General features: G+C 37.8%; 1 non-coding gene across 1 annotated transcript; it reads left to right on the top strand.

Annotated features, from left to right (window-relative positions):
* The first annotated feature begins 9783 nt into the window (after positions 1-9783).
* LOC140870140 (small nucleolar RNA R71) lies at positions 9784-9888 on the top strand. The gene has a single exon (XR_012147117.1). It is a non-coding gene; the product is annotated as a small nucleolar RNA R71 (small nucleolar RNA).
* Positions 9889-10164: the final 276 nt, after the last annotated feature.

Raw genomic sequence — 10164 nt, 5'->3', positions numbered from 1 at the left:
ACCCGGACCCAACTAACATAACCCATGACCCACTGAATTGACCCGGACCACCAAACCCGACCCGGACCCATCACTGAAACCCTAACCCGAACCCTACTTCCCTTTTCATGCGGCCGCGAGCAACAGCCCTTCTAGGGCTGCTGCCGCCCAGACATGGCCCAAGTCTAGGCGGTCCTAACCTGACCAAGGCCCCGACCCCATGCAGCCCACGCACAGAGCACCGAACCCCCTTCCATCAAACCCTAAACCTGCGCCCCCATGCCCGATCCTGCACCAGCACCTACCTGGGCTCATTTGTCTTGAACCACTCGAGCCACTCGAGTCCAGACCACCCTCACACGACTTAGGGACCCCTGACCAATAGCTATACTACCATGGAGGGAGAAAAACGTGAGCTTGAATGAAGAAAGCACATGAACGAGCATCAAGAACAAAACCGTCTCATTTTTCTGAAAATCTATGAACAAATCGATGCATACACAACACACACATAATAATCACTGATATAGTGCGAAAAAAAGGAATGAAAACATGCCTTTTACCGATAAAAATAATAGAAGGGATAGACGGTGACGAATCCGGGACGACAACGACGACTAACTTTGAAGCTTCAAAACTTGGCTATGGATTCCTTGCTGCCGTGCGCCTATGGAGAGGTGAGGGAGAAGAGTGGAGGCGGCTAGGTTGAGAGAATGAGGGAGTGAGCGTGTGTTTGGGGGTTTTGGGCGATGGATTGGGGAGTAGATTAGGTAGATAATGATCTCAATAATTAATTAGGAGATAAATACCAATATAAAAAGATTTCCTAACTTAATAAAATACTAGCTAACTTATAAAATAAATAAATCCCGAAATAATGGATTTAGGGAATTTTAAGGATAATAAAAAGTCATTAAAATGGCTTAATTTGGATAAAACGGACTCTTAAAATTATTTAAAAATCAAATATTGATAATTTTGAGGAATAAAAACTCAAAATAATATTTTCGGGCTCCAAAAAGGCTTATAAAATAATTTGGGTAGAAAGTTGTCATCTCGTCCGTCCACGGTCCCGTCAACGCGATAAAATAATACAATTATCATAAATCATGAAAATATCTAATTATGGGTTAAATGCTTGAAAATCATCTAAATCATGCACAAATAATTCACATAAATATTTAACCCATAATCTAAAATTTTAAATAAATAAATTCCCTAATTATGCATGCGAATTTACGTATTAAAAACACCGGGTGTTACAGAATCAATCCAGACTTAAGCTCAAAAGTAGCATTATTTTCTAATTTAGGAAAATTAATGCATAAAGGTTGTTGATCGGGATCAGGAGTGCCCAATTGTCTAAGACTCAGATTCGCGTTGGCAGTCATCTCTTCCTCAGGAATTTCAGTCCGTAGCTCGTCCTTTTCTTGTTTCCCACGAGGCTCCTTCCTTTTTCTACGGAGTGTTCTCTCTATCTCTGAATCGTAAGGGAATTCTTCTTCAAAAGATTCTCCTGTAAGAATTAACAAACCCGAAAAGCACTGGGGAAAGAATATAAAAATTAAAATTAAAACAAGAACACAAATAAACTAAACGCCTTCCCCGGCAACGGCGCCAAAATTTGGTAGCGCTTAGTCGTGTCGCGCCCAAATTAACCCAACTCAGATTAACTAAATAAACATGTAGTAGCGAGAGTAGGGATCATTCCCACGAGGAAAGTGAAATTTATTTGTGTTCTTAAAAATACTTATAATAATTAAAAGGGGTTTGTTGGATTTTATAAACTACTATGCAATAATTAAAATAAGGAAGATCAAATAAAGAACGAGACTTGGTATCGGTTGACTACACCCTTGAAATTATTCATTCGATCATCGATTCCCTAAAAATAATTAATTCACATTGAATATTCATCATTGGAAATTTAATTCCGGTTTCATCTTAATTTTAGTTAACTAGACACCAGCGTTCTAAGTTAACCCTTACCCCATAAATTAACCCAATACCAGCAATTAGATTTAAATCCACGGTAGCATTTAAATGAGTAAAACTTATGAATCTAAACAACACATGCACCAGCAGATTTATTTAATCTAGTCAATTGTTATTCCTACGATTTAACAAATTCAACAGTAGAAAATATTAATCGTAGTTGCTTCACAAATCAGATTATTCAAACAATTACGGATTTGAGTTCTAATTTAGCAATAGATTGTATAGCAAAATCCTAAGGTGATCAATTCTAAGATCTCACATACAAGCATGACAATCAATCCAAAACAACTCTTGATACACAATTTTGAATTAAACAATGAAAACTGAATCTCACAAATTACATAACTCAAGGGTTCGTCTTCCTCAACCAAGTACTAAAACTTAGCCACAACGATTCATGAATTTTCTAGAAAAATTCATGAAAGAAAATTAAATCTAAGGAAAGAGAGAAGAAACCTAGCCGCCAAGAAAGTTCTTCCACGTTCTAAGCCTCCCAATCTGATGATTGAATGTCTAAAAATCGGAATCAAGGCCTAATAAAAGTCTAGAGTCTAAAATAAAAGAGTTCCCAAAAATAAAAATTCTTCCCGAACAGACCCGCTCGCTCGATTGGTAAAGAAAATTAAATCTAAGGAAAGAGAGAAGAAACCTAGCCGCCAAGAAAGTTCTTCCACGCTCTAAGCCTCCCAATCTGATGATTTGAATGTCTAAAAATCAGAATCAAGACCTAATAAAAGTCTAGGGTCTAAAATAAAAGAGTTCCCAAAAATAAAAATTCTTTCCAAACAGACCCGCTCGCTCGATTGGTAAAATGTTGCAGATCGAGCGAGCATATTTTTTCTAGCTGTTGTTTCCATAATTTTTTGGGCGCTCGATCGGTAAAATGTTGCAGATCGAGCGAGCTACTTTTTTTCAGCGAGCGGCGATTTTGAAAAATTCATATCTGGAGATCTAGCCGTCGGATTGAGCTGAAATTTGGACAACAGCTTCACAACATCTTGAATTTCATTCTGAACGGTGGAGATCTTTGAAGCCCTCTAAAATTAAAAATGATTTTTGGATCATTGTTGCTCCGTAATTCTTCTCTTATCTCACTCTTTCCTTCCATCTTTAGCTTCTTTTCTTCATTTTTCCTATATCAAATCACATACCATGATTAGGAACTATAACATGAATTTAATCAATCAAAATACACCTAATCATCACAAATTAACTCAATCAAACATAGGAAAATACCATCACATCAGGAACAAATCTAGATTGAATGAACAAAGAAAGGAAAACCAATCTAATTTCAGGCAGTCGAGGTTTGAACCAAGTCAATCCAAGTACAGGAATCATCGGGTGACACAAAACCAGTACTTCAATTGCATGCCTGTTAAAAAAAGATACAGACTGGATAACAAAGGTCAAAGTTCAAACAACACACTGTAAGATCCAGACCACACACCAGCACACATCGTGCACCTCGACCGAATCACTGTATAAATGCACATATGGGTAAAACCGTTAGAGTAATTCAGGTGTGGGTCCCGAAAGGACTAATCCAGTTCAGACCCAAATAGATAAGGGTACCATGGTTATATATTCTTCTTGCAGGTACTATCAGTAAAATTAGTCGAGAAGAATAGTCCAATGGAAAAGACAACGTGGTATCTTGACAGTGGATGCTCCAGGCACATGGCTGGAAATAAAGAACTGTTATCCGAAATCATACAATACAAAGGGCCTAAAATCATTTTTGGTGATAATTCAAAGGGTAAGACCGTGGGTAAGTGTAAGATTACTGATGGTAACATTATTATCTGATCAGTATTAGTCAACTATGTGATAATGGTTACATTGTTGAATTTCACAAGTACACATGCATGATCAAATTTAGTATGTGTGAAATCATGTTAACCGGACTAAGAGAACAAAACACTTATAGGCTAAATTGGCAAAGTGAACAACCGTTAATTTCTACGTGTTTTGTTGCTCAAAATGATAAGGAGTGGTAATGGCATAAACGGCTCAATCATTTGAATTTTAAGTCCATTAAACATCTGAGCAAACATGATTTGTTTCTTGGTCTACCCAAAGGTGATTTTAAAAAGAATAGAGTTTGTTTGGCTTGTCAGCAGGGCAAACAAGTGAGAGCTACTTTTAAAACCAAATGTGTATCTTCTTCTAAATGCTTAGACCTATTGGACATGGATCTATTTGGTCCTATACCGGTCAGGAGCTTAGGGGGGAATGAGATATACTTTAGTGATTGTGGACGATTACTCTCATTTTACATGGGTAATTTTCTTATCGTCCAAAGATCAAACAGCTACTCACCTGATAAAGATTTTTAAACGTTTGCAAAATGAGAAACGTACTGGGATAGATCGGATCAGGCGTGATAGAGACACTGAATTTTTAAACAAAATCCTCGAATCCTATCTAGAAGACCATGGAATCAAGCATGAGTTGTCTGCTTCTCGGACCCCACAGCAAAATGGTGTTGCTGAGAGAAGAAATAGAACTCTTAAAGAGGCAGCTAGAACTATGATTGATGATTCCAACGTATCTCAAAGGCTCTGGGCAGAAGAAATTAACACAACGTGTTACACTCAAAATAGATCTATGATTAACAAAGAAGCACAACAAAACAACATATGAGATCTGGAATGGCACAAAACCCGATGTTTCATATTTTAAAGTATTTGCCTGTTCATGCTTCGTTCATGATAACGGAAAACACCGCTTAACGGCCTTTGATGCGAAAGCAGAAGAAGGCATATTCGTTGGATATTCCTCAGTCAGTTGAGCTTACAGAGACTTTAACAAAAGATCACTGACGGTAGAGGAAACTGTTCATGTTATTTTTGATGAAGCTACTGTATGTGCAGATAAGTCTCAAACCAATATCAAAGATCTAGCAAACAGGATAGAATCAACTGTTCTAAGTGATGATAGTGACAATGATGAACCTCTTATCATAAGGGATGAACCAGAATAATTAATCATTCAACCCACTGAAGGAAGAATAGATCAAGATCGTGAAGAAAAAAGAATCGGAGAAGAAATCATTGAACCCGATAACACAGTCAGGAATGAGGACGGCACTCCAACAAACCAAAGAAAAAATCCCCTTGGGCAAAATCTTCGGTGGAGTAAAAGTCATCCACCCGAGCTGGTCATCGGTAGCCCTATTGCCCCTCTCCATACACATAATCAAATGATTAACGAACTGATGCATGAAGCATTCATTTCACAGCTAGAGCCTAAGCAAATAGATGAAGCCTTACAAGATGCTAGCTGGATTGAAGCAATGCAAGGGGAGCTAAATAAGTTCACTAGAAACAAAGTTTGGAATTTAGTTCCTCGACTGGAAAACCAAAACATTATAGGCCCCAGATGGGTGTTTCGCAAAAAAATGAATGAGGATGAGACGGTGATTAGAAACAAAGCCAGACTGGTTGCTCAAAGATTTAGACAAGAGGAGGGTATTGACTTTGATGAATCATTCGCTCCGGTAGCAAAACTTGAAGCCATCAGGATATTTCTTGCCTATGCTGCTTACAAAAAATTCAAAGTTTATCAAATGGATGTAAAGTCATCTTTCCTCAATGGGCTACTTCAAGAAGAAGTGTATGTTGAACAACCACCAGGTTTTATTAGTTCCGCATCTCCTAATTATGTTTTTAAGCATGATAAAGCTCTATATGGTTTAAAACAAACACCAAGAGCTTGATATGACACGTTATCACAATTCTTATTAGATCATAATTTTGTCATAGGAACAGTCGACAAAACTCTCTTTCAATTTGTTAAAGGAGATCATATTTTGCTTGTTCAAATCTATGTAGATGATTTCATATTTGGATCAACTAATCCTCGTTTATGCGAGAAGTTCTCTAAGTTGATGCAGGAACAATTTGAGATGAGCATGATGGGCGAATTGAATTTCTTTCTCGGGCTACAACTGGAACAACTTGAGAATGACATCTTCTTAAATCAGGCTAAGTACACAAAAGAACTCATAAAAAAGTTTGGCATGGAAAATTTCTCTGCCATATTTACTCCTGTGAGTGCTTCCATAAAGCTTGATAAAGATGAGGCAGGAGCACCAATTGAGGTAACAATGTATCGAGGTCTCATAGGTTCTCTACTTTAACTAACGGCCAGTAGGCCTGATATTATGTTTGTTGTATGTCTTTGTGCAAGATTTCAAGCAGCACCCAAACAATCTCACTAAATTGCTACTAAACGAATTATTAAATACCTTAAGGGTACTACAAACGTGGATCTTTGGTATTCCAAAGATTCATAATTTAATCTTGTTGGATATTCAGATGCAGATTATGTAGGATGCAAGATTGACAGAAAAAGTACTAGTGGATCTTGTCAATTTCTGGGAGACAGACTTATTTCATGGTTCAATAAGAAGAAAACGTCAATTGCCACTTTTACAGTTGAAGCAGAATATCTAGCAGCTGAAAGTTGATGTGCTCAAATACTATGGGTACAACAACAGCTTCGAGACTATGAAATATAATCTAGTGAAGCCCCCATCTTTTGCGACAACAATAGAGAAATCGCAATCACTCAGAATCCCGTGATTCATTCAAGAACAAAGCACATTGATGTAACACATCACTTCATAAGAGAACATGTTCTAAAGAAGAAGATTCAGATGATTTACATATCTACTGACCAGCAGGAAGCAGATATATTCACCAAGCCACTACCGGATGCTAAGTTTTCTTATTTTCGCAATGTACTTGGCTTAATTGAATTGAGTTAAGATAAGCATGAGTTTATGGGGAATACTGCATTTCATTAAAATAACTTCATTACATCGATGCATAAAGAATTTTACGCCAACCCCCTATTGCGTCTATATTCAAAGAGAGCTATTGAGATTCTGCTTTTCATTTCTCAACTCCACTCAATCATTCAGCGAGTGAGTGAACCTTGACCATTGCAGACATCATCCTCAAGCAGATGTTCTGCATTTCATCCCTCTCTTCCAAAAGCATCAAGATTCTCATAGTAGAAGGCCTTAGCACATCTCGAGTGCTTTGAGTCTGCAAGGTAAGTTTGCATCGCAGCAACCCCTCAACAACGCGTGGATGCATAAGAGCTAAACCAGTAGGCAGGTTGCGACATATCTCCTACAGAAGAAACCAGATACGCATGCCTCTTGCAATAATTCTATTTCTATACACAGTCTTTCTTCTCTCAAAATCAGACTCATCCATTGTGATTTTCTTTGAATAATCTAAGTTGTGTTTTCTCTTTTGCCTAAGGCACCATATTTATAGGCGAGAAAATCAGAAGGCCAAAGGTCCAGTAGGTCAATAGTCACCTACACTGAACCGTCGAGAATATCTTTACAAAATATTGACACAGACCTTTGATAAGCCTACTTTACCGATATCCGTGCACTAGGAATTTAATGAAAGCAAACAGTTACTTTTTGCATCGTACTTTTCTGATTAATGTTTCATTTTAAGATTATTTCATCTACAATTCATACTCATGAATATCCTCCTTTTAGTCACATCAATCTTAATGTTCAGACATCTGCTACGTGAAAAGGTGTGATATCAATATTTCTTTTATGAATGCATATGATACTTGTATCTTTTACGATAGAGAATCGTCCTAAGTCAGACAAAATATGCAAAATATTTTCATTCATACTTATATAAGTTTTACAGGAGAATTTGATTACATAAGAGCCTGAAAGGCTGACACTGCCTTAGCAATCTATTTCTCTACTGCATTTTTCCATGAGAGCATGAAAAACGTAAGCTCTCTGGTAGGAGAGCGAACGTAGCCAATGTCCTCTGACCGGATAAGCTCCAGTCCTTCAAGCTCCTTATAGAGCAAGATCAAGTACAAACCCTCAGGACTGAAGATTTTCACCGGATCAGTCGACCCCAGCTTCTCTTCATAATGCTGCATCTGGACAGAATAGTCTCTCTCAGAGTCCACCGAACCCTGTGGATGAACAGCAAAAACATAAAGACGCAGCTCTTCAAATACCTCCCATTCTTCAACAAATTGGCCAAACACCGTATCTTCATACTCGCGTGATCTAACCCTAGTCAAATCAGCGTTGAAATCAATAGCCAAATCTCCTCCTGGACCCGACATCTTATTTTTTCTCTATTTTATGCATATATTTTTATGCCCTACTGATTTGTTGATCTCGTATTTATAGGAACCCAAGGAAGGTAAAGGGTCGGCATATATCAATTGTATCTGTTCATTATCCACTGATATGCTTAAATGTCAAATCATAATTTTCGGACCTGACGGCGTATACAAAACGCCAGTAACTGATGTCAGAAGATCAGTCGCATACAGAAATTGGACTTTGGAACCAACCGCCTTATTATTATTATATAATATTTATATATATACTTTTTGCTTTATATTTATCATACCGCACGTTTTTCAAATTTTAAAATTCAAAATTCAAACTTTAGGTGACATGTACATCGCGGCTACCCACACACATAACACAAACATATATATTTTTCGCAACAACTCGAGTATCAATCTCTTTACCAATCTCTTTCACGAATACTAATCCTATTTCTTGATATCAGAATTCTTCAACATGTCTATCCAGAAAACATGCTTGGGAATCAACTTTGACGAAATCTATTCCATCAAAAATGCAGAAATCTCTGCAAAGTTCCACATGATTGAAGCATTAGGGCTTCGCAAATTTCTTAGCTATAGCTCTACCGTATACTACGATCTAGTCAAGGAATTCTTCGAATATGTCGAATTACATCATGGAAGCATCGCCTGCATCATCAAGGGTCGAAAAATAGAATTCAATCAGCACTTCTTCGGTGAAACTTTTGGGTTGCCCACCAGTGGTTTGATGAAATGCGCAGACCTACCTGACGGTAATGCCTTTGTCTGGACAGCTTAGTTCACGTTGGATGGAGCACCTATTAAAGTTAATGGTCTCAAACAAAGCTTGAAGCCCGCATATTGACTACTAGTCAACATTGTAGCAAAAACACTTTTGTCCAAAGCTGGATCTTATGAAAAGATCACTCTTGAGAAATTTCAGTACATGGGTTCCATTGCTTCTCAGTTGACCTTCAACTGGTCGTCCATTCTCTACTCTACTTTCTGTGAGATGATTCGAGGCAAAGGACAATCCGAAGGCTTTGCACTACAAATTTGCCATCTTCTTGCAGCCTTAGGTGTGAAATCATCCACTTTTGAAGCCCTGCACATCTCAAAATGGCTCAATGCGGTTACTATCCCTTTGTTATTGAAAAAGAATCAAGTAACTGCTGATCAAGTAAGAACCATTAAACGGGAAATCGGGACAGAACAACAACAAGCTGCAATGGGAACTACACCTCTTCAACAGAAGCGTCCTCGAACTAGCAAGCGCACTATAAAAGTTGACTCAGATCTAGATGATGATGCCAGTGACAATGCTCCTTTGGTTCAAGTCTTCGGTGGCTCGTCTCCTTTTCCAAGGAAGAAAACGACACTCAAGCAATCTCAACCGAAACCTAAGAGGATAAAGTTGCTATCAACTATTCACACTCCAACCTCTTTTGTGACAGCAGCCATGATAGCAGTCTCCGCATCGATGAATCTTGCTACTCAGACAGTTCCTATCCCTCAGCTGACATCCAAGCCTATTGAAAATATCATCCAACAGGAGTATCATACTATCATCATCTCGGAAAAATAGTGGAGTACCACTTGTGAAAGCTCCATCAATTACCCATCTTTTTGTCATCACATCCATACCGTCAAGAAAAAAATATAAGGAGAGAATAGTTAGAAAAATCATGATACCGGGAGATGGTTACCAAATCCTTGAATCTCTCCCATGCTGCGTAGAATGGCTCTCCGTGTTGCTGAATAAAAATTGTGAATTCTTTTCGATTTGACATCTCGAAGTATTACACCAGAAGAATTCTTGCAAAAACAGATTAAAAAAAACGGTGAATAAAATAAAAACAAAAACACAAATAAATTAAACGTCTTCCCTGGAAACGACGCCAAATTTGGTAGCGCTTAGTCGTATCACGTCCATATTAACCCAACTCAGATTAACTAATAAACATGTAGTAGCGAGAGTAGGGATCGTTCTCACGAGGAAAGTGAAATTTAATTGTGTTCTTAAAAATACTAAAAATAAATAAAAGGGGGTTTTGGATTTTA

The sequence above is a fragment of the Henckelia pumila genome, chromosome 4 (assembly GCF_033568475.1).
Source record: "Henckelia pumila isolate YLH828 chromosome 4, ASM3356847v2, whole genome shotgun sequence".
Lineage (NCBI taxonomy): Eukaryota > Viridiplantae > Streptophyta > Magnoliopsida > Lamiales > Gesneriaceae > Henckelia > Henckelia pumila.
The sequence above is the reverse complement of the archived record's forward strand: the minus strand, read 5'-3'. Positions and strand labels throughout refer to the sequence as shown.